General features: G+C 34.7%; 2 pseudogenes; both read left to right on the plus strand.

Moving 5' to 3' along the window:
- Positions 1 to 9,561: 9,561 nt before the first annotated feature.
- LOC116121306 lies at positions 9,562 to 11,517 on the plus strand (annotated as a pseudogene).
- Positions 11,518 to 21,248: 9,731 nt separating this feature from the next.
- On the plus strand, positions 21,249 to 22,906 carry LOC116121307 (annotated as a pseudogene).
- The last annotated feature ends 360 nt before the right edge of the window (positions 22,907 to 23,266 follow it).

The raw sequence follows: 23,266 nt of genomic DNA on the forward strand, positions 1-23,266 counted from the left end.
CTCTTCGCGTACCAATGTCGCATTGAAAACAGACTTTGATACTGATAAGTATAATAGCAATGACTCGCCCTAGACGAGCTTTGACAACAAAGGAGGTTGTCTCAAATGTTTCTTCAGCTCTTAGAAGGCTCTTTCACACTCCTCTGTCAACTTGAAACCTTTCTTCCCCTTCAAGGTCTCAAAGAATGGTAAGCATCTGTCTATGGCTCAGGAAACAAACCTACTGAGTGCAGCTACACGTCCCATCAAGCTATGTACCTGCCTTATGCTGGTTAGGCTTTTCATATCAAGTAGAGCATGAATCTTCTCCGGGTTGGCTTTTACACCTCGTTGGTTTACGAGGAAGCCCAAAAATTTCCCCGAGCTCACTCCGAAAGCACATTTTAAAGGATTGAGCTTCATTCGGTATCTTCTAAGAACGTCAAACATTTCCCCCAGATGCTCAATATGGCTTTCAGTTACCTTTAACTTGACGAGCATGTCGTCGATGTATACCTCCATGGTCTTGCCAATTTGATAGGAGAACATCTTGTTCACCAAGCGTCGGTAGGTCGCCCCAGCATTCTTAAGGCCAAATGGCATAACCCTGTAACAATAAATTCCATGGTCAGTAATAAAGAAAGTATGTTCTTCATCGAGCTGGTACATCGGGATTTGGTTATATCTCAAGTACACGTCCATGAAGCTAAGTAGTGCGTTTCCAACTGTAGTATCTATTAACTGGTTAATCCGTGGAAGCGGAAAGCTGCCTTTTAGACAAGCTTTACTCAGATATGTGAAGCCGACGCAAGTCTGCCACTTGCCATTCGACTTCTTGACTAGGACTGGGTTGGCAAGCCAATCCAAATACTTCACTTCCCTGATGAAGTTGATGTTCAGGACCTTGTCAACTTCATCCTTGAGTGCTCTGGAGCACTTTGCATCCATCGACCTTCTTTTCTATCTTATCGGCCAAGCTTTCGGGTCGATGTTCAGCCTATGACACATTACCTCGAGCTGATCCCCACCGTATTTGCATGCACCCATGCAAAAACGTTAAGGTTTTTCCTCAAAAAACCCGCTAGGTTGTCAGTGATGTCTTTGCTCAGGCTATTACCGACTTTTAGAACATGAGTTGAATCTTCCTCATTGACACATATCTCTCATAGCTCTTCCGTTAGCCCTACTGCGGGCTTCACTCTATGAATGCCAGGATCAATGGTATCTTCGAGAGGCCCAAGGTTTGGCTCAGATTCTGCAATAATCATTGTTCTCGGGAGTAGCCATTTCTGTGCAGCATTTATAGCTCAGTTATAACATTCCTGAGATTCCTTTCGACAGCTTCTGATCATTGCGACTCCCCCAGGAGTGGGAAACCTTATTGACTGGCATCACACTAATGTGACTGAACTCAAGTCATCCAAGATCAGTCTTCCAAGGATGACATTGTATGTGGTTGGGCAGTCTACCACTAGGAATTCAGTCATCACTATTCAAACCTTGGGCTCTACCCCCCGAGTCATGGGTAGGTCGATCACCCCTTTGGGAACTAGGCTATCCCCTGTAAATCCATAGAGCAGCGAAGGGCACTCCCTCAGGTCTCTCTCTGTGAACCTCATCCCTCGGAAAGCTCCCAAGAAAATTATGCTCGCTGCACTCCCATTATCGACCATTACTCTCAGCACTCTAGCATTACCGATTCTGGCTGCGATTATGATCGCGTCATGATTATGGCAAAGGGACTCCTCGCATTCCTCGACTATGAATCCTACTACCTCGCTCTCTTGTCTGGGCCGTTTGGGCGGCCTCTGTTCATAGCTCATTATTCTAGAGACAAAGTTTGTTCTGGCCTCACGAGCATACTGTTCGTGGGCACACCTTGAGCTATTCGTTATGTTTGGCCCCTAGTAGATCATACCTACCTGGACCTCATTGTTGGCATTCGTTGAGGCTTGCGGTATCTGGTTCTGGACCTAATTGTTTTGCTCGCTAGCACCTTTGCGAGCTAGTGCCTCCTTGATGAATTCCTTTAGGTGCCCCTTTCGTATCAGGTCTTCGATGGCATCATTCAAAGCCCGACACTCATTGGTGTTATGCCTAATGTCCTGGTAGTATCGGCAATATTTTTGCCGATCCCTTCTGCCTAGAGTCCCCCCTAATCTTTTCTGGAGCGGGCAATCTCTTTGCCTCACGGGAGACTTCATAGATGTAAGTTATGTCTCTCGTGAGGGGGTACATTCTACATATCGCGGGAAAGGCTACTTGTCCCTGCGGTTATCTATTCTCTACCTTTTTTAGGACCTGTTGCAATCCCTATCATTGCAATCTTGACCCCTGCGCTTGTCTGATGGGCAATCATGTCACCTGTCTGGGGCTTCTCGCATCGAGCCTTTGGTCAATGTTGCCAGTGAGCTTTCCACTCGCCGGTGTTTTGCAGCCATTTCGTAAAACTTGGCCAGGCACACGTGATCTTCACTTTGGAGCTCTTTCCATAGCTCCATGTTTGGCCTGATGCCTGTAATTAAGCAAAGTTCGGATAAACTCCTCGGGTGAATCTGTAACCTTTGCTTGTTCATTCTGGAACTTCGTTAAATACGAGGTCAGTGTTTCATCCCTCTCTTGATGAATGTTGCTCAAGTAACTGAGGGGCATTGCAAACTGTCTCCTTGCTTGAAATTGTTGTAGGTATAGCGAGAAGAATTGTTGCTAGGAATTGATGGAGTTCGCCTTGAGTCTCTTGTACCACCTCTTGGTATCTCTTACTAATGTGACTACGAAGCAACGACATTTCGCCAAGTCACAGACCTAGTGTAACTCCATCAGGTCATTAAAATTGTCAAGGTGGTCTCTAGGGCCCCTTCTCCCATCGAATTTACTCTCTGGTGCCCTAAATCCTTGTGGAAGTAGGGTCTGGTGAACCTCCTCCATGAAGGGGGAACTCACTATTTCTTCCATTGCGCTGTTTTGGCGAGCCCTTAGATCATCGAGCATTTTTTGCATGCGATCTAAATCTTCATTATGGTTGCTCTGGCTAGTTAGGTTCAGCCTTACTTCGAGCAAGTGAGTTCGCAAGTTCGTAGCTTGCGAAGCCCCTCTATTGCGCACGTTGATTCACGAAGTTGAGTCATCATGGCTAGGCTGATAGGTTTTATCATTCTCATCGGTGCATTGCTCGCGACGTCGATTACAACCAGAACGTCGGTCATTGTCAGATTAGCACACATGACTCGACTCTACTCGCAAGCTTGCGAGGATTGAGCATGTCTCGGGCATGTCTCGGGCATGGGTTAAAATCGACACGCTGACACTGGGGATACTGTTGAGCATCTCGGGAGAGATCGTTGCCTTCAATCTCACCCAGTGGTTGCTTCACTGGCTACCTCTTGGGGTTAGTTTTCCCGTGGAATTCACGCTCAGGAGCGAAGTGGAGTTTATAACGGCAAGGGTTTCTGTCACCTCTCAGTGCCGAGGAGTCAGACTGGCCACCTTCTGAATTCATACTTATTGGGGAGGCATTGGCAAAGTGTGGCTGGTCGAGGTTCTGGGTAGTTGGTTGCTGATTTCTCAACTCAGCCACGTTTTGTTGCACCGCCTGTGCAACCATTGTTCTGATCATCTCCACCAATTGGCCATTTTTGGGGTGTGACGTCCCTACCCCCTGGTTATTCGTGATGTGCAGAGTTGGCAGCACATGTGGTCGATGTCCAACGGTGTCCTGTTGCACCTCCTGATGGGTGGTTTCCACATTTTCATGGTTTCCGGTGGTGGTCTTCAATCTGGTACGCACCATCACGAGCCCAAATTGAGTAGGTTGTTGTGGCAGTTCGTCGGAATTTCTAAGATGTTGGCATAGGCCCCTCCTTCTAGCTCCAAAATGATGTACAAAAATTTGCACCGACCAGAGAGATCTGATTGACCTTGGTGGAATTGGAACAGATGTAGGCGTGATTACGGATAATCAGCAATGGATGAATGATAAGTGCAATAAAGTAAAAGATAATAAGATTTTTAAAGTGGTTGTAAAACCCCTCCTTAGCTGGGTATTTCCTAAGTATCCCTTAGCCATTGAGAACCTAGAAAATACACGCCTAAGAAAGAAATTTATGTTAAAATCCTATTTAAAGAATAAACTATAGTTTAAAAACATTTTTTTTTTTTTATTTCTAAACTATAATAAGTTCACTGTACAAGTCAAATAATATAGTTTCCTTTCTTGGAGTAAATTATGAAATCCATAGTAATAATTACTAGAACATACACACTTTTACAAATTTTACTAGCAATTTGATTTCCTTTATTAACACAAACATATTTACTCCATTATAGAACATGGACATATTTACTGCATTATGAAATATGAACATAATTACTACACTAAATACTAGCAAAACCATTCAATAGTCATCATTAAAACATCCCTTCATGCTCATAGCGTCCCTCGGAATCCTCTCCCAGCTTCATGCCGTAATCCTTACCTACAAAACATTTTAAAACATTTCGTGGGGTGAGCGCTAATCGCTCAGTAAGGGAATATGGCCATTTATAAACTATTAAGGTTCATTATACAAGTATATTACTCAGGATCTTACCTACCTAAGAGACATAAGCTTCATTCATTGACATTAACAAGTTCATAAAACATGTCATACACCTTGGACTTTACTCATAAACATAAGTCATAACATAACCATACATAATATAACATAGAACATATATGACTTATGCAATATTCATAAACATGGCATGCCTATTCCTTTTGTCTTTGTACTTGATGTTTTCATTGGTCTTTATTATCCGATCAGATTCATTTGAACCATTACCTTGCTCTTGGTCGTCACCTCAAAGGACTCATGGTTTCTACAAAGATTTCATTCCTCTGATCTTGGTTTATACCGCAAGACACTCGTGGAATTCATTCTTTAACATTTCATAAATTTTTCATAAGACAACTAAATAAGCTATATGCATTACCATTATGAATGCAAACATATGGGATAACATCTCCCACGCTCTATCATACTATTCATTCATTTAACATGTAACCTTGGCCAATTGCACAACTCATCAATCAATTTAGCAAAACTCCATGACATAAATATTCTCCTATTTAATTCATTCAATTTCTCATACAACACAAGGAATTTCAACAGTAATACTATTCAATGGATTAATAGAATTTATAAAAAAAAGATGGGAATTTCTATTAATGAGGTGAATGTCATACAGTTCGTCACTTTTCAAGCAATGTTTTCCTCATCTTCCAATTCGAATTAATTTTTGGCTAAAACATAAAAGTTTTAGGTATATTTCTAAAATTTTTAATATTTCAAGAATTAGCTCAATTAGACTTCTATAACTTCAGTTATGACCAATTCAGTGAAGCATGTACAATATAAGTCTTAAAAAGCCAAATCCGAATTCTATTTATTTTTAACCATGTCACCTTCATTTGCTCATTCATAGTATTTGCCATATCATTCTAAGTATAAAAGGCCATAAAAACCTCCCTTTTTACAGAACCAAAAAGTGCCAAAACATCGTCTAACTACAAATCTCTTAATTGGCATAATCATCCTCCATATGCACACATACACCAATCAACACACCCATTTACACAATCCATAACCAAAACATAGCATCACACTCAAATTAACATAAATAAATATAAGTTTCATTAACCCTAGGTGTTATCAATTGTAGTCAGAAGGGAGATTTTTTCCTTACCTTAGTATTCAAAGCACAAAGACACTCCTCCTTAGCTCCAAAGGTTCATCCTTTCTACCTTATACATATAACCACTTATGAATTTCTCTTTTAATTAAAAGATCAGAACATTTTTTCCTTACCTTAGTATTCAAAGCACAAAGACACTCCTCCTTAGCTCCAAAGGTTCACCCTTTCTACCTTACACACATAACCACTTATGAATTTCTCTTTTAACTAAAAAACACAACAAACAAGGGTTTTAAAACTCACCTTAAACCCTGAAATTGAAGTTCTTAAAGTGTGGATGGTGATCTCCTTTGAAATTCAACTTGAAATCCTATGAAAATTTGAGAATAAAATACTTGGATTAGTGGCTTTTATGGTGGATTTGAGAGATGAAGAAGAAGATGATGCATGTGGAGTGTACAAGGCCGACTCCTCTCTCTTAAAACCTTGTAGATATTTATTTCATTACTACTCTATTATGATTGGTTATTAAAAGTTAGATATAAGGGTCATTTGGCATAAATTTTTCATATAAGGGTGTTTTGGTCATTTCCACCACAACATAATGATTAGCACTCATTTAATGCCATTTGACTTCTTTTAAACACTTGGTAATTAAACAATCCCATTATATAAATGACTAATTTACCCTTGTTGCACTTTTATGGATATTTAATTCATATGGATTTGTATGAAAAGACCATTATACCCTTAGTTACCGTTTACACCATTTAACCCTATCAATAAACTTTATGACCATTCTACCTTCATTTCTCTTCAATGACATCACCCCTTACACTTTATAATGGCCACATCTCGAAATACATGCAAATTGACCATTTTACCCTTCCATTCAAAAAAAGAAAATTACCTGAAAAGGTAAATTTCATACCTTAGGGCATCGGAATAATAACATGGGGTTTACAGTGGTTCAGCGAGGTAACCTCTTATGTCTATGTCCACTGTTCTTGTATTTGCTGTGAGAGCTTACAATAAGAGTTCTATGGAAAATTTCTAACCCTTTTTTCATCATTTGAGAGGGTTTATATACAAGGTTTGTACAAAGAAAAGAGCGAAAATAAAGGGATTACAATTTATTTGAACTGCAACTTCGATATTCTCGCGATTGGGCACTGTGATTGCGCAAAGATTGCTGTTAATCTAGTCATTCCCATAATATATGGGATCTGAAGTTATCTGGGAATTGATTGAATGACCATTTAGGTTGTTTGCGACTAGCTTGTGTTGGGTCAAGCTATCTGTCGACGAGCTTATGCTGGGTCGGACAACCGATAGAGTCAGACTGATTCTAGGTCGATCTAATACCTCGTCACTCACTGAGCTTGACGGAAAAATCACACACAACACTTAGCTATTATATGGTATATCAGCGATTTCTCAATATGTGTGCATATATGATCCTTTAAAAAAAAACAACAACAACAAAAATTGTATGTAGCATGTTCCTAGAATTAATGATGAAATATCAACACTTGCTGAAGCAACTTCAGATCATGAAAGACTACTGAGAAATGAAGCTGACATCAAAGTGAAACGGGAGTCGATGGCTTGATGCAATGAGAAATTGGAATTGTTAATAAAGTTTGTTATTATTTCTTTATGAATTTTGATATTGAATTTGTAGAAGTTGTAGACTTAGATTGTGAGAACTTGGTATTGATGTTTGTTATTGAATTCATAAGTAATTTGGATTTTTTTTTCTTCATATGGATGAAGCATGATAATGTCACCGGTCCAACAGGTCGGTCGGACTGGTTAAACTGTTCAACTCAAGGCTTAGTCGCCTGATCGGGTCATTGTCCGAGTCAATTTCCATAAAACATTGATAGTATTATATACCTGTATAAACAACTTGAATTTAACTTATATTTTTTTTTTAATAAAAAAATTTTGAAGTTCAGGAAATAAATTTTTATGTTTTACACTTACAGTCATTTCAACCATGATTTACAAGAAGGAAAAAATAAAAAAAGAATAAATTACGAAGTTTTATTAATATTTACATAGCAGTCGAGTTCAGGAATGAAAATTTTGATCACCTAAAACAAGTTATTATTATCTCATCGAACATTGGTTTAACATGAAAAAGATTCTTCAATAATGATAATACTAGTAAAACATGATATTGAATTGAAAAAAAAAAAATGTTGTATAAAGAAAAGAAAGAAGAAGATTGCCAGGCGTAAACGGTTAGAGGTGGTGATTGCGACGTGCCAGACCGTTTACAGCGTTGGATACACCCTTCTATTTATTTTTTGAACACGTATTTCTTATTTCATTTTTTTGAATAACAACAAATATCTTACGTGTATTTTTTATTTCTACTTCCTAATCCCACTCAAACCGTATTTGTCTTCTTCCTTTATATACCCTTTTTTATTTCTATTTTTATTTTACCCCTGCTTCTTTCTTAAAACTACGACAATGCCATCCTTGTCCAAACAAATTCATTTAAGGATATGAGAATCTTATATTTTTTTATAATTAATTAAAGTGTATATAAAGTTTCCATTGGTCCACCTATATAACAACTGTTTCTTAATGTGTATAATTACCATGTACACTTTAATTTAAATTTTTTGATGAAAACGAGGTGAGACTTTTTGCATAGACAAAAATATACTCGAAATATTCATTTTTCTTATTATAATTTATAGATTTTTTTTTTTTATTATTGATAGAACTAGGAAGACATAAGAAGTCAGAGTAATTTTTTTAAGAAAATATCCATCATTCATAGTCTGTATATCTTATACTAAAATTATCAACTCATGTAATGTGTTATCATGTAACATCAACTCATTTAAAAAAAAAAAAAAAAAAAGTAGAAAATATACGTTAAAATTAATGACAAAGTAACATTAATGAGAACTGTGTTTATATGTTATAGTAAATAAAATACTTTGATGTAATCGAAAATCTTTATAAAATTTGGAATTAAAATCCGGATGAATTCCATTGTTAAATGGTCGGACAAAACAATCTTATATTTAAATTATTAGATAAAAAATTTAAATTATAATAAATATTAATTATCAAAAAATTGAATAAAAAAATAAGTTAAAATTTCTCAAATCTATGTGTCGTCGATTAAGATAAATAAACTACAGTTGTGTCGTCGATTAACGGTCATGTTTTCGAACATGACGACATTATCAATATTGTTGGAATTGTTATAAAGTTATCTATCCTGTATTGCTGACGACATGTCAATTGAATGTAGTTATTTCGTTACGCACACAAGTAAATGTCATATCAATTTCGCGATGAAACACTATATTTGGTGGATTTACCATTTACAAAGTTAAATATAAGAGGGTAATTTCAATAACACTACAATGTTTTTCACACATTCAGATGATAGCTAAAATTATTTTTATTAAATTAAATATGACAATGAAGATGAATAAGGATCCCACTTTTACCATATTTTTAAATAGAAAATGTTAGAGGTATAAAGAATCTTTGTACAAAGTGATGTGGCAGCTATCACACCACTAGTTTTAAATCAATCTTCTCTTTCTTTTCACAAACTAGTGGTATGACAGCTGTCACATCACTTTGTACAAAGACTCTAAGAGTCTTTATAAATCTTAAATATCAATTCCATATAAAGTAAAGTTAACTTAATGTGTGCTTGAACGTACCCAATTAATAAATTCTTCTATTTACTTGATCATAAATGAAATAAATGGTGTTTGTGTAATTTGCTCAGAAATGCAGGCCCTTATGTTAGTAATTTTTTATGCAACCCGGCCAGGTTTTAGCCTATAAAAGGAGCCTAAGACATTGTTAAACTCATCATCAGTCATCGCAGCTTCCATTTTGCCTTTCCTCCACTGCTATACCATGACGATTATTGTTCATGGTACATTGTTAATTTTATTTTAATTTCTTCCAAGTCTTGTTATGTTTCTATAACAATGTGCTCTTACTTTCATAATCATCTCTTGTTTCGACATTTTATCTTTGTGACCAGAGCCTGTTGTCAATGAGAATGTGAGGGAGAATGAAAAATCGGAAGATTTAAAGCTTGACGCCGATTTTGTTGTCCCGGAGAGCAATGCTTTCGGCCAAAATTTCAGGTTTCACTCTTGCATATATTTCCTTATAATTTGGCTTTACATAAAACAATCAATGTCCTGATTTTGACTCATCAATGTGTTACACAGGGACTATGAAAAAGAGAGTGTCAGAAAAGCAATCGTCCAGGAATTCTACAGACAGAATCACATTTACCAAACCTACGAATTTGTAAAATATTTTTTTCATTCCTTTTCAAATTGCCATACATATCATGCATGCTCAGATTTACAACATTAAGTAATTATGACAGGCAAAGAAGAAGAAAGAACAGTATGAAAAACTTGACAAGGCTGAAATGACCATATGGGAATGCTGTGAACTCCTCAACGAATATGTGGACGAGAGTGACCCAGATCTCGATGAGCCCCAAATCGAGCATCTTCTCCAGAGCGCTGAGGCTATCAGGAGAGATTATCCTGATGAAGATTGGCTGCATCTCACTGCACTCATTCATGGCAATTATCAACCACTTTCTTTCATGCAAATATATATAACAAAAATGTTTTCAAATGAACATGCACGTATATATACTAACTCAATTTGAAACGTGCGCCCGTTGCAGACCTGGGAAAAGTTCTCTTGCACCCATCATTCGGTGAGCAGCCTCAGTGGTCTGTTGTGGGTACGTTCCAATATTCTTTAGAATCTTCGTTTACTTTCTGGCTCCAGATTTCGCTCATGCAAATAAGTGTTGTTTCTCTCCTTATGACTTGTAAATTTCCTCAGGTGACACGTTTCCGTTGGGATGTGCTTTTGACCAGTCCGTTGTGCATCACCAGGTAACGTGATACTGTCCAGAACTACTGCGCCGTTCCGATCTATGGAAATTAAAATCTTTCTAATTTAGAACCAAATAAATAAGTAACAAAAAATACGGTAATTTAATTTGTTTCTTTGCAGTTTTTCAAGGACAACCCAGATTCTGAAAACCCTGCATTGAAAACCAAGCTGGGTATCTACACTGAGAACTGTGGACTTGAGAATGTCACTATGTCCTGGGGCCATGATGAATACATGTACCTGGTATGTGTGGTTATCACTTCAGTTTTCCCATGTCATCTCAGAGATTATTTTTGTCTTTATATTAACTAATCACATTTATTATTCTGAAAGGTAGCAAAGGGCAATAAGACTACTCTTCCACCAGCTGCTCTCTTCATCATCAGGTTCCACTCCTTCTACGGTGAGTCATGTCTCCTATAAACTCCAGTAGCTATATATAATTCAATGTCATGCAATTACTAATTAGAATATTTTTCCTTATGAGAAGCAATGCATCGATCAGGAGCGTACTCATTCCTTATGAATGATGAGGACAGGGAGATGCTCAAGTGGCTGCATGTGTTCAAGTAAATATAAACTTTCCGATAAATTAAACGATCATGGTTAATTTATAAAAATTCAACACAAAATAACCCGTAAATGAATCAGCAACGAGATACAGTTCATAATAGCCTGACAATTTAGTTAATTATAAATTAAAACTAACGTATAAAGTTTATTTTGATTTGGAGTAGCAAGTATGACCTGTACAGCAAGAGCAAGATTAAGATCAACCAGGAGGAAGTGAAGTCATACTATCTCTCCCTCATCAAGAAGGTATTCTAAACGCGTATCATTTTAAGTAGTAATTTAAATATGATGCAGTGAAAATGAGTTCTCTGAGCCTTCATCTCTTTAATTTTGGTGCAGTACTTTCCAGAGAAGTTGAAGTGGTGAAGGGAAGGGTGGTGTTAGCAGAAAGTAATGAAACAGTGGTTGTCCATGCCACTAACTTTGTTTTTGCAGCAAGCAGTAGTAGTTTAAGTTTAGTGTGGTAATAAGGAATAGAAATAATATTCCAGGCACCGCCTGATGGTGTTCTTTTTGTTGTAATGTTTAATGTTTTATGAACTTTTCTTTCACATAAGCGTACCGTTCTAATCTTCTCTACATTTATACATAATAATCTTTCGATTCGTTCCAATATATGAACTCCATGATGACGAACAGGTTCTAAAGACTCCTCAATTTTTTTTTCTTTTTTTCTTTTTTTTTTTTGTAACCGGGTGTTCAGGTTAATTTATACACACCTCAATTAATTTCTAGGTCCATTAAACACCTTACAAGCTCAAATGACCAAGTAAGCTAAAATAACTTAATGGATTCCTTGAACACCCTACAAGCCCAAAGAACTAGATAAGCTACAATGTTATTGTGGCAGGTGATCCCAAAATTTGAATCCAAAAACTCAAGAAAATAAGCAAACCTCGTTGACTGTCAGACCAACCACTTAGGGTTAAAGACTTAATACGTTATTTATGCAGAATGCATGCTCCCAACTTGAGATCTAGATTTCGGTTTTATATTGAAGAATATATATATACACAGACACACACAAATAAGAAGAAGGGCCTACAAGAAGCATGAACTTGGGCTTCTGACAAAGCCCAAGAAGTCTAGCCTGGTGGGCCTGGAGTAATAGGCTCTTAACCTAAACTCAAATTTCATATACACTGACATGTCTTTCTCAGTCTCGGTTATTATAACGTAGAAGAATATGCAATTGAACCTACAAAGCAAAGAATATGTTGGCGGACAAGATAAAGGGAAAGCTAGAACATTAGTGAATTAATTAGGCAGCATGAAGGTAGTTCAATGAGATACCCGAAACATAAAAAGGTCAATTAATTTTATAATATACCTACTTGGCTTAGTTGGAATCCATGCTTGTCTCCATTTAAATTAATACTCAAAACCAGAAACCCTTATCCTTGTTTCTTCACCAATTGGTTGAACCACGAGCTCATCATTCTGTTAGGGGTTTTCGATAAGATTTTAATTAACTTTACAGGTACTTCAATCTTAACACACAACAGAAGATAGCTTTATAAGATTCATTTCATCCGGTTTTGTTTAAACCTTGGGGTTAATATTAATTTATAAAACAAAACCAACATCTTTAGATGAAGCTTTTTAACAAACTGTGGGGTTGAATTTGGGTCCCAATTAGTACACAACTTGGAGAATTAACATCCAATTCCGATGGTCAGACACTTGATTCCGTCAATTGTTTTGAGATATTTGTATTATTAATTTAATCATGATGCTTAATTAGGTAGTATATTCTCTGATTAAATTATGATTTTGTGAAGAGGGATAAATGGAGATATCTTGGTGAGTAAGTAAATAAACTGTGAGTAACTTTTAAACATATACAAGAGTAAGAGAATGATCTAATACAGTTTTAAAAGTTTGAGTCTCCTTAAAAGTAAAAGAGTAAGAGAAGTATCTAATATAGTCTCTCAAATTCAAGTTTTTGATAATTTTATAATTCTAAAAAATTAGTTTACATACACGTAAATTGTCCAAATACTTTCGAGTCATTAAAAAAAAAAAACTAAGTTTGGCAAAAAATTCAAAGGATTAATAAAATGAAAAAGAAAAAGTATCTATCAAACGTCCCTGTCAATTGATGTTGAATAAAGGCAATCGAACCAAACCTAGGACACACATTGCCAAACTTAAAGTAATATATATAAAAAATATATTATTATTCTTTTATGATTATGACATTCAACGGTGCAAAATCTTTGCTATATCATTTTACTTGCTTTGTCATTTCTTATTTAAATAAAATCATATTTATCCAATAATCTCAATAGTTGAATTGGTAGTGCCCCTACTACACGTGAAGCATAGTGTACAAAATTTCAATATTTACAAGAAAATATGACATTTTTGTATAGCACTGCCCCTGTACGTGAACCTGAAACATAGATATGAACCCGACTATCAAACATCAATATTCTTTCCATGCACTCCACATCCTGATGTTTAAACTATTTGGATAGACCACCCGATACTAATAGACGCTAACCCGTGCTTGAACAGAATATATAATTCACTTGTATACATAAAGATAAAAAGGATAATTAACTCGTTTATCTGTAAAAAAAACATTGTTTTAGAGTTATAATTTAATTAACTATTGTAAGTTTTAGGAGGGCATTTCTTAGTAGTTGAAAAATTGAACCAAAACCTGATGATGGATTTAATGTTTCTCTCCTTGAAAAATTCTAAACACATGTAAAACGAATTTCTATTCCTGCAATCTCTTTCATTTAAGTTTAAATCGGATTTCTTTGAAGGAGTCAAATTTGAAGTAGTGTGCAAGTTTGTCAGCATCAGATTGTTTTGACTGTTCAAACAAGAAACCCCTTCAATACTTCATCTTCCATAAACCATAATGGCGCAAACATGGGCCCTATCATTCACCACTCAGGTCCATTGTATTTCCAGAATGCTCATTTTTCTTTTTCTTTTTTATCTTTTTAATTAAAATCTTTTACAGATTTATATATCATAATTAATTGCTAAAATAAAAATATCAAATAAACCTTTTCCAATAACATTCTGTGTTTAATATTTAGGATTATTTATAAAATTGTAATAGATTAATACAAATCATACAGTAACAAGGTTTTTTTTTTTCTTGTACCCTTCAAATCAGTTTAAGCTGTAGAAATTAATCATAGTAGGAGTGGACCCATAAATATAATCTTCAGTAGGATATTAATATGTGGATGTTGACATAGTCATGTTTGAGAAAAAGATAAAAAAAAAAAAAAAAAAAAGTTATGTGTATATTATTGAATATAAAAAATTAGCGGCTGAGATGTTTACCTATTTGAGAGGGGAAATCATGTGGTGGGGGCTGATGATATGCTTTCCACGTGGCCTTCTATTTATACAGTAATCTCCTAATCCTTAGTTACTAAAACAAAGAAAAAGTAGATGTAATAGAGCGATTACTTATTCCTCTTTATCTTTTGCTTTCCCTTGAAAAGCCATCAAGATCTTCTAAATCTGACCAATATTGACACCTCCTTGGTAAAATTAAAAATTGTTACATTCACCCCACCCATTTACTTTGTAACCATTCTTTTCATGACTTTCTTTGTCAATTAAGAGTTGTGAACTTTGAAAAATTTTCCCATTGATTATTAAAACGTTTCCACTTTTAAAAGGGCCGATGCCAGATAACACATGTTCAATTAGTTTTGGATTTTAAGGTTCGCTAATAATACTTATAATAGGGATTAAAACTTACTTAAACTAAAGTTTGGGGAAGAAACTGTTATTATCCCCTTTGTATTCACGTGAAGGTGTAATTGCTTTGCACACATGGCAAAATATATAAACAGTTGTTTATTGCAATATAATAATCACATTTTATTCTTAATTATCATCAAGCGTGGGCCATTTAAAAAGAAGGGCTAATGCTTATATTATTCTTCTAATCTACAATTATATACTACACTCTATTAAATTATATATGAACCCACCGCATAAATTAATAGATAACAATCATAAAGTTCAAGACTCAACATTAATTGTTAGTTATATAGTCTTAATCTGTTTATATTGCAGATTAATTAACAACAAAATCAGATAGTCTGGAATACAGTTTTAGCTAAAATACAAAACAGAAAAAAAAAATAAGTCTCAAGTAAAAATACATTATGGACGAAGAAAGCATCGAAAGCAATCTACTCTACTTTATATATATAGTTATATAAAATAATTTTGTAAGCGATATTCCAATATTTATCAATAAAATATGGGAAAATAAATAATAATAAAAAAATCAATAATGGAAAGAGATAAAGTGACGTCAAATCACACGAATCTCAAAACCATAAAAACAAGGAGATAAAGCCACGTATTGAGATGAACAAACGTGGCGTTGATATAGAGGAGTCTTGTCAACAACAGTAGATAAGGACAAGGACACGTGTTTGGTCAAAGATAAGAAAGAGGAGACAAGCTAAGTTTCCGTACAAAATCGCATTCATTTGGGAAAGATTTTTTTGGTACGACGAGCTCCCTTTGTGTTTTGTCTTGACTTGAGGCCATGCGTCGTATCTTTTGCATTTGTGGCACCATTTCAGCCCTTCTTCCTCCCCACTATTCACGTGACTCGTCAGTTCTCTTCTCCCTATCTATTATTCCAATTTCCAGTACCTAAAACAAACTCAGAAGACTTAGATAATATCATGATTTATCTAATTTTTTAAATTTATAAGATATTTAATAAATATTTAAGATTGATGATCAAATAGATTTAATTTTTTTTAAGTTTTTTATTTAAATATTAAAATTATTTATTATAATAATATTATGATTTATCTTATTTTTTGAATTTATAAGTTATTCAATAAATTTAGAAATTAATCAAAACCTGTCCAATTTGATATAAAAAACAAAAAACCAAAAAAAAAAAAAGTTAGATATAAATGGAGTAGGAAAAGGGAAACGCTTTTGGGGACACCTTACCTACCAACATGTGGATGGTCACACATTCTGAGACCATAAACTTAATATTTTCACTGTGTTTCCCCATACACATTAAATCACACAATCTTATCCTATTCCACACTTCACGTCAATCTCCTTCTTATCAAATTTAGTGCATCCGTAAGTGGAACCTGGAATCATCAAATGGACTACATTAATATGACTGAATTTATGGCTGATATTTGTGGTTGAACAGCATTTCTTCGTAGCTCGGTTTATTCTAAAAATAGAACAAATGCATTCAAATGTAATGGGGCCTTCTGTTAATGATTTTCCTTGTTTACTTAAACATGATTGGTAGGACTCGATGTAGTGGTGGAAAATTATGTTGCACCAATTTATGCGTGGGATAGGTAATTAGATTAGAGTTAACGACTTTTTTCCACCTAGGTAATGGTTTAATGACATTCTCCCACTAACAGGCATTTAAAATATCACTTTCTCACTAAAAAAATACATTTTCTTATTTGATAACAAACATATAGCTAACTCAGTCCATTCTTTTGGAGCTTTTGAAAAAGAAAAGTCAATGAGTCTTTTGGTGGTAGAAGAATGAATTTTCATAGTCCTGATTGATTAAAATTTGATTTAGGATAAGCGATTGTATACTAATAACTTGATTTGCAGAGATTGGTGGGATCGACGGGAGTAAAGTTTAACGGGTTTTGATGAGTGATAATCGTGAAAAATGATGATAATGGTGTGTGATCGCAATGATATTGGAATCAACTGAAGATTGGTGTGGTCGACAACACATTGTCATTAAATGTATTTTTTAAGTGAGAAAGTAATATTTTAAAAGTTTTAGAGTAAGAAAACGTTGTTAAACTATTAAAAGCTGCTTACTGATTAGATTATATTAAGAAAGAAAACATAGTTAATCACGATTGAGAATAGTTGAAAACTTGAAAACCATATTCAGTTATGAGTTTTGGAAGAAATATTCATGCTCTAACTTAGATGATTATGAAATAATTGAATTTAATTTATCAAACAATTGTTTTAATAAAAAAATATTTGAGTAAGTGAGATCTTAAAGAGGCAACCAATTACACCAACCCTTTGGGGTCATAAATGCGAGAATATTTACGCATTGCAGTCGATGGTTGCTAGGGTTCTAGAATGCGCAGGAAGCAGCGGATAAACCATGGCAAAGCGGGTGTACTGTTAGGATTAGAGACGCAGTTAAAATGGATGTAACGTGCCGCAACGGAAGGGGCAAATGACTGCAAAGTTAGGTCAGTGTCGAGTCCAGACAGCCAGGTGTTTGGAGCAAACCTCCTCCATCAGTTGTTTTCTATTTGCCTTTTTCAGAAGATTTTTTCTGATAAAGTTGGCAGAGATTTTGATGCTTGTCCTGAATTGCACTCATCTCCTGCACATGCCTTCTCCCTTCTTATCCCTTATATTTACGTACACGTGTACCTTTATATATTTTATCCCATACCATACCTAATTATAATTATAACACTTTTTTAATAATATATATATATTTTTTTAATGAGATACATCTCAATTAATCTTTTTAAAACATTGAAACTATAAATACAATATACCATACGAGTTTTAAAGCTATCCTTATTAATAAGGATAAAAAACTTAAATTCAAGAGATCTTGTTAAATTCTCTTTTTATTTTTAAAATAATTTAAATTTAAAAAATAATATTAAATTATTCTTTTGAGAAAATTATGTTAGATGTTCATTTACTTTTTTATCATCAAACAACTCAAGGGTGGTTGATTTTTTTTGTTTTTTTTCTTCATTTTATGCTTTGATTTTCATTTTCTCAATGTTGTTATTTTAATTGCAATATGTGTGATGCAGCTACTTAATCCTTATTATGAGATTCATTTCATGTGTCTATTGACCCTGTGTGGCCTGTTGTAATGGTTTTTGTCTACCATGAGCCCCACACTATTACTAGTGGGTGGCTAACTTTTAGCATTTGATTTGTTCAACCTGTCGAATTAATTAATTAAAACTATTCTTATCCGATTAAATATTGTTCATTACATCACATTATATTCCAATACAACGTTTGAATCAACGTTTTAACAGTAAATAGTAAGAAAATAAAATTAACACCTTTGCTCTGTTGTTAGTCGGCAATGAACTTGAGAAGCATAATATTGTTCGTATTAAATATCAATGAATGCGGTAGAATATTTATAAGTATTTCACCGACTTTAACATAACAGTTTAAAGAGCGATTTTATTGGCTCCTCACCATCTTAATTGAGCCAAATCATTATTATTATTTTTTTTCTTTATGACAAATAAGACTCAAAAAAAAAAATTATATACAATCTATTTAGAATAAATCTTTTGCTATTATTTTAAAATTTTATTTCATTTTTTTACATCATAAAAGCTAATTTTATTTTGAAATAATTAAGATGAAATAAGGTTGATAAAAAACAAACATGCATTAAATTTTTTTAGGTTTATTTTAGAGTAAATGATTTTTTTCCACTCAAATAATGATTTAATGACTCTTTCTCGTCCACTTACTTTTAAATTACTACTTTATTATGCAAATTTATATTTCGTTTCCGATTCTAGTATCGTTACGACATCATACCACCACCATTATCTTCTTCGATCATCGCTCACCAAAACCCCTAAAGCCTTACTCTTGCCAAACCCACCAATCGTCAACAATTGAGCGATTAGGGTTTGCGCAGCTACCCCATCTCAAGTAAAATTTTGATCAATCTCAATCACCAAAATCCAACATTTCACCACCAAAAGACTCAATGACCTCCTCTCTTCAAAAACCTCAATATCCTGGACCGAATTTACTCTCTGTTCACTGCCAGAATATAAATTTGGGTAGTAAAACGGTATTCTGTAAGTGGGAAAGTGTCATGAAGTCATTATTTGGATGGGAAAAAATCGTCAACTTTTTATTTTATCATATTTTATAGTTTATAACCTTCAATTGATTTGTGCATTTACAAAATTTTTAAATTTGTTATTTTTTTCTTTTTAAGAAAACACATGTGATACCAATGTGCAAAACTACTTATATGCTTGATTAAGATGTTAAATGGAGGTAAATAAAAATATATACATATAGTTAAACCTTGATGAACTTATACTCGATAAATTAATAACCTTAATTAAATAATATTTTTTGCCGATCCCAACTTGGGACCGATGTGGTAAATTAATAATAACAATAACAATAACAATAACAATAACAATATATATATATAACTCAATTACGAGACTTTTTGTAAAATATAACTGTAATATTACTTGTTTCCTATTGAAATTGATGTCTTCTTGAACCTCATCTCTAATGTTTCTTAGTGCATTAAGAAGCTCTGCATAGTGTTCTCGTGTTACAAGAGAAAATTATGCAATGTGATTGTTGCATTAAGTTCCAAAGGTTTGATTATTGATTTCTTTACATCTTTGAGATGAGAAGCCACTGTATAATGTAGCAATGACATTACATGCATGAAGTTTGATGTTTTGGAAAAAGAAAATCAGAAATGTCTCAATAAATTTATAATTTATTAATTTGTATGACTAAAAAATATATTGATTAATCAATAAATTTTCATGGTCCAAAAAATATCAATTTATTGAGATTTAATTGTATATAAAGGTTCTAATAATATATGTGTCATTTTATAAATAAATATACTTTATTTAGTCATTTAGATATGTTAAAGTTTTAACAAGTTAAGTTTTTTTATATATATTTATTGAGATTTTGTATACTTCAGAGGGCTTATTGCTATATTTTAGAGGGTTTAATAGTACTTTATGGGAGTTTTTTTATACACCAAGATATTTATCCTTAATATACAGTAACAAATTGAATAATATCTGAAGTTGTCGTGAAAATAAGATGTGAATAATACTACACTGATAAATGGTTCTTATTAACTTCCTTTCACGTAACAATTCATAATTAATTAATTAATTTATAATAGATTTTTTCTACTCAACAATCCCATATAACCAATTATAAGCTAACCAATTTTTGGTGGAAAATAGTTAATGAGAAGGCTTATCGGTCTATTTTTCTTGTTATAAGATATTAGAGGAACTGATCCCTAGAAGATGGCCAATAAAACTAAATTCCGTGATACCACCCTCTGGGAGAATCAAAAAATGTAGCAGTGTCAAGGTAATTAGAGAATTAAGGGCATTTATTAGGTGGGTCCTGATCTCATCCACCATATTTGCACCGTTAATTACACTGAAAACGAATTTATGACTAGAGTAAAAATTTAACAAATTAGGAAAGAGGTAATTAATACTATTGAGTATGAGGTTTCTTCATAAACCACAATTCAGCTTTAAAAGGGTATGAATTATTTTACAAGTTTTCTAAATTATTCTGTCTATTGATCGGGCAAAGAATATTTCTACATCATAATCATCAACTATATATAGACAACAGTATCAAATATCATTTTATTTTTTACACACCCTGTTAGTGAAAGCATAATTTGGCACACATGGTGAGACAATGGAAAAGACAAAACTTATTATGGAGTTGTAAAATGAAAAGAAATTAGATATGACCTAAGAATAATCTATTGGAAATTTATAAATAATGAAAATTAAATTATTCCTTTTAGTATAATGAAGAATTATCCAACAAACTAATATACATAAATTATTTATTTATTTTTATTTGGTATGAGTGGGATGTTCGATTAGTTTGTGTACTTCAAATAATCTTGGGATCCTGTAAGATTTGTGATATCCTATTAACAAAAGAAAATATCAAAACTCAAATCTTTTGAATAATATATCAAAGAGTCTCTATCGAACTACTCAATAATCTAAAGATATTTATACAAATAAGTTATCCTATATTTCTAAAAGTGTTTCCAAGAATCTTGTTAGTTTCCAAAAATACATAAAAATGTTATAATCACAATGTAAATCTACTTTAATATTGTCCACTTATATATATCGTCGTGGAAACATTATAATAATAAAATAGTTTGATATAAGATAATATCAAAGTGTTCCACTAGGAGAGGTGAACATGTCTCACCCAATCATTTTATTTAAAATATCAAAGTATAAACATAAATGGTTGAAAGAGTGATTAAATAAAATAAACATGTTAAACTTAAAATGTTAAGGAGTTCTTTAACAAGTTACAAGGTATACGTTTTGTCACAATGGACATAATTAAGTACAACTATGAAATGTCAATAAAAGACTTACAAAATTGCCTAATGATCGAATTTCGTTTTTTGGCCAGAAATAAAGAAAGAATTGTCTTTTTGAACTCATTGTTTCATCTTTATCCTACGCATCTTATTTCCACCGACTTTGGAACACTACGGCGTATCCAGAATAAATATTCCAACCCGATAATTAAAGAATGACACGGCAGTGTCATAGTTTTGTTAATTAAGATGACTATCTGCCACGCGGCGAGATAATTCTCCTCCACAACAATGTGGATTTCTAATTCAACACCTTCTTAGCCCCTTACATACAGCCCGTAAAACAAACGTTTCCCATAATTAAGTTTTTAACTGCAGTACAAAAGGCTGCTCCTAGATAAATGCATAACCCATGGTAAAATTAACTAAACCATAGTATAAACTCCCCTCCTGGCAGATTTATAAACAGAAGCAAAGCCTGATAGTGTTCCCTGAAAAAACGGCAATCCACAAAACAAGCAACAAACTGAAAAATGATGCTCGGCGGAGCGCCATCGTCCGAATCCGACGGTCCACGTCCCTCCGTGGCCTCCACTCCACGAAGATCCAACGGCTGATATATATCTCCTCACTCCTTTAACGGCAAGCAAACGGCAGCCCTGATGTTAACTGCCAACTATCTCCAAGAACCTTGGCGGCTCTCCAACCATATATATGCCGTTAATGATCAGGATTTGATTCGGATACTGATATTTCGGGCTGGATTCCGACTCTCCCGTCGACGCTTACTCATGCGACCCTTTCGCATGTTCGAGTTCAGGTAAGGAAGTGCACGTGGCAGGTCTCATGACTGGACGGAATTTCCGTACGCTCATCCAGGGGAGGAGGCACGTAGGCGTGACCCGAGAAAGATCACTATTCGGGGCGGCATGCCCCGAGTTCCGTAAGGGAAGCTGTAAGAAAGGCGAATCTTGTGAGTTCGTCATGGCGTGTTCGAGTGCTGGCCCATCCGGCCGTTACCGTACTCAGCCTTGCAAGGACGGACCTGGTGTAGGAGACGGGGTGTGTTTCTCGCCCACACACCGGAGGCAGCTTAGAATCTTACCTCGTCAGAGGCCCGAGAAGCGTTGATACTTCTTCTGTGCTTAGACGTGCCGTTTTTGTCTTCCCGGAGTCGATTTCTCCTCATGAGTACCAGCTGAGTCGCCCATGAGTCAATCTATGAGTCGGTCACTAGGTTCGAGGTCAATCAGCAGAGATGGTGGCTTCTCTGAGAGAATCTGCAGTTGGGGAAGGTGAAGTCTTGCCATCTTCATGGAAATTCATATGGGTGGCTCTCCCGGCTACGGTCTCCACGCGGGTCAATGCTCCGACCGGGTTTTTGAGCCTTCTCAACACCAACGGCACTCCGAACCGCCCCGGTATGCGGTTACTGGATCCGTTTGAAAATATTAGTGAGGAAGAGCTGTAATGGAAAGGTTGAGTCAGGGAGGGATTTACGTGCAAGAAGTTGAGAAAAAGCAAGAGAATTCTCTGGAGCGTGGCGACCCGTCTCAGTCTAATGGGGCTCGGATGTTGATTGGGTTTCGGGATTTGTTGAACGGGCGAACTGACGGTTGAGAAGTGGCTGGCGTGGTTCGAAAGGTTGATCATGCTTTCTTCTGATCCGATTTTTGGGTTTTATTTATGGGCTTTTTGTTCCCTCGATGTGATAGTATCTGAAGGAGAAGAAGAGAGAAGAAACGATGGAGTAAATTTGGAAGCAACAAATTGAAGATCGTGTAAATATATTAGGAATTAATTATCAGCTAGGTTGAAGATTAGAATTCATTTTGGTAATTTTCTGGGAGGTTCAGAAGACTAATTTGAAGAACAACCAAAAAAATCGTCTTTTGTATAGGTTGGGGACATGGATGATCCCTATTTATTTGATTTTGCTGTTTATGCTGTTATAATAATTACATTATATTATTATTATAT

Source organism: Pistacia vera, unplaced genomic scaffold, assembly GCF_008641045.1.
Source record: "Pistacia vera cultivar Batoury unplaced genomic scaffold, PisVer_v2 Contig971, whole genome shotgun sequence".
NCBI classification, from domain to species: domain Eukaryota; kingdom Viridiplantae; phylum Streptophyta; class Magnoliopsida; order Sapindales; family Anacardiaceae; genus Pistacia; species Pistacia vera.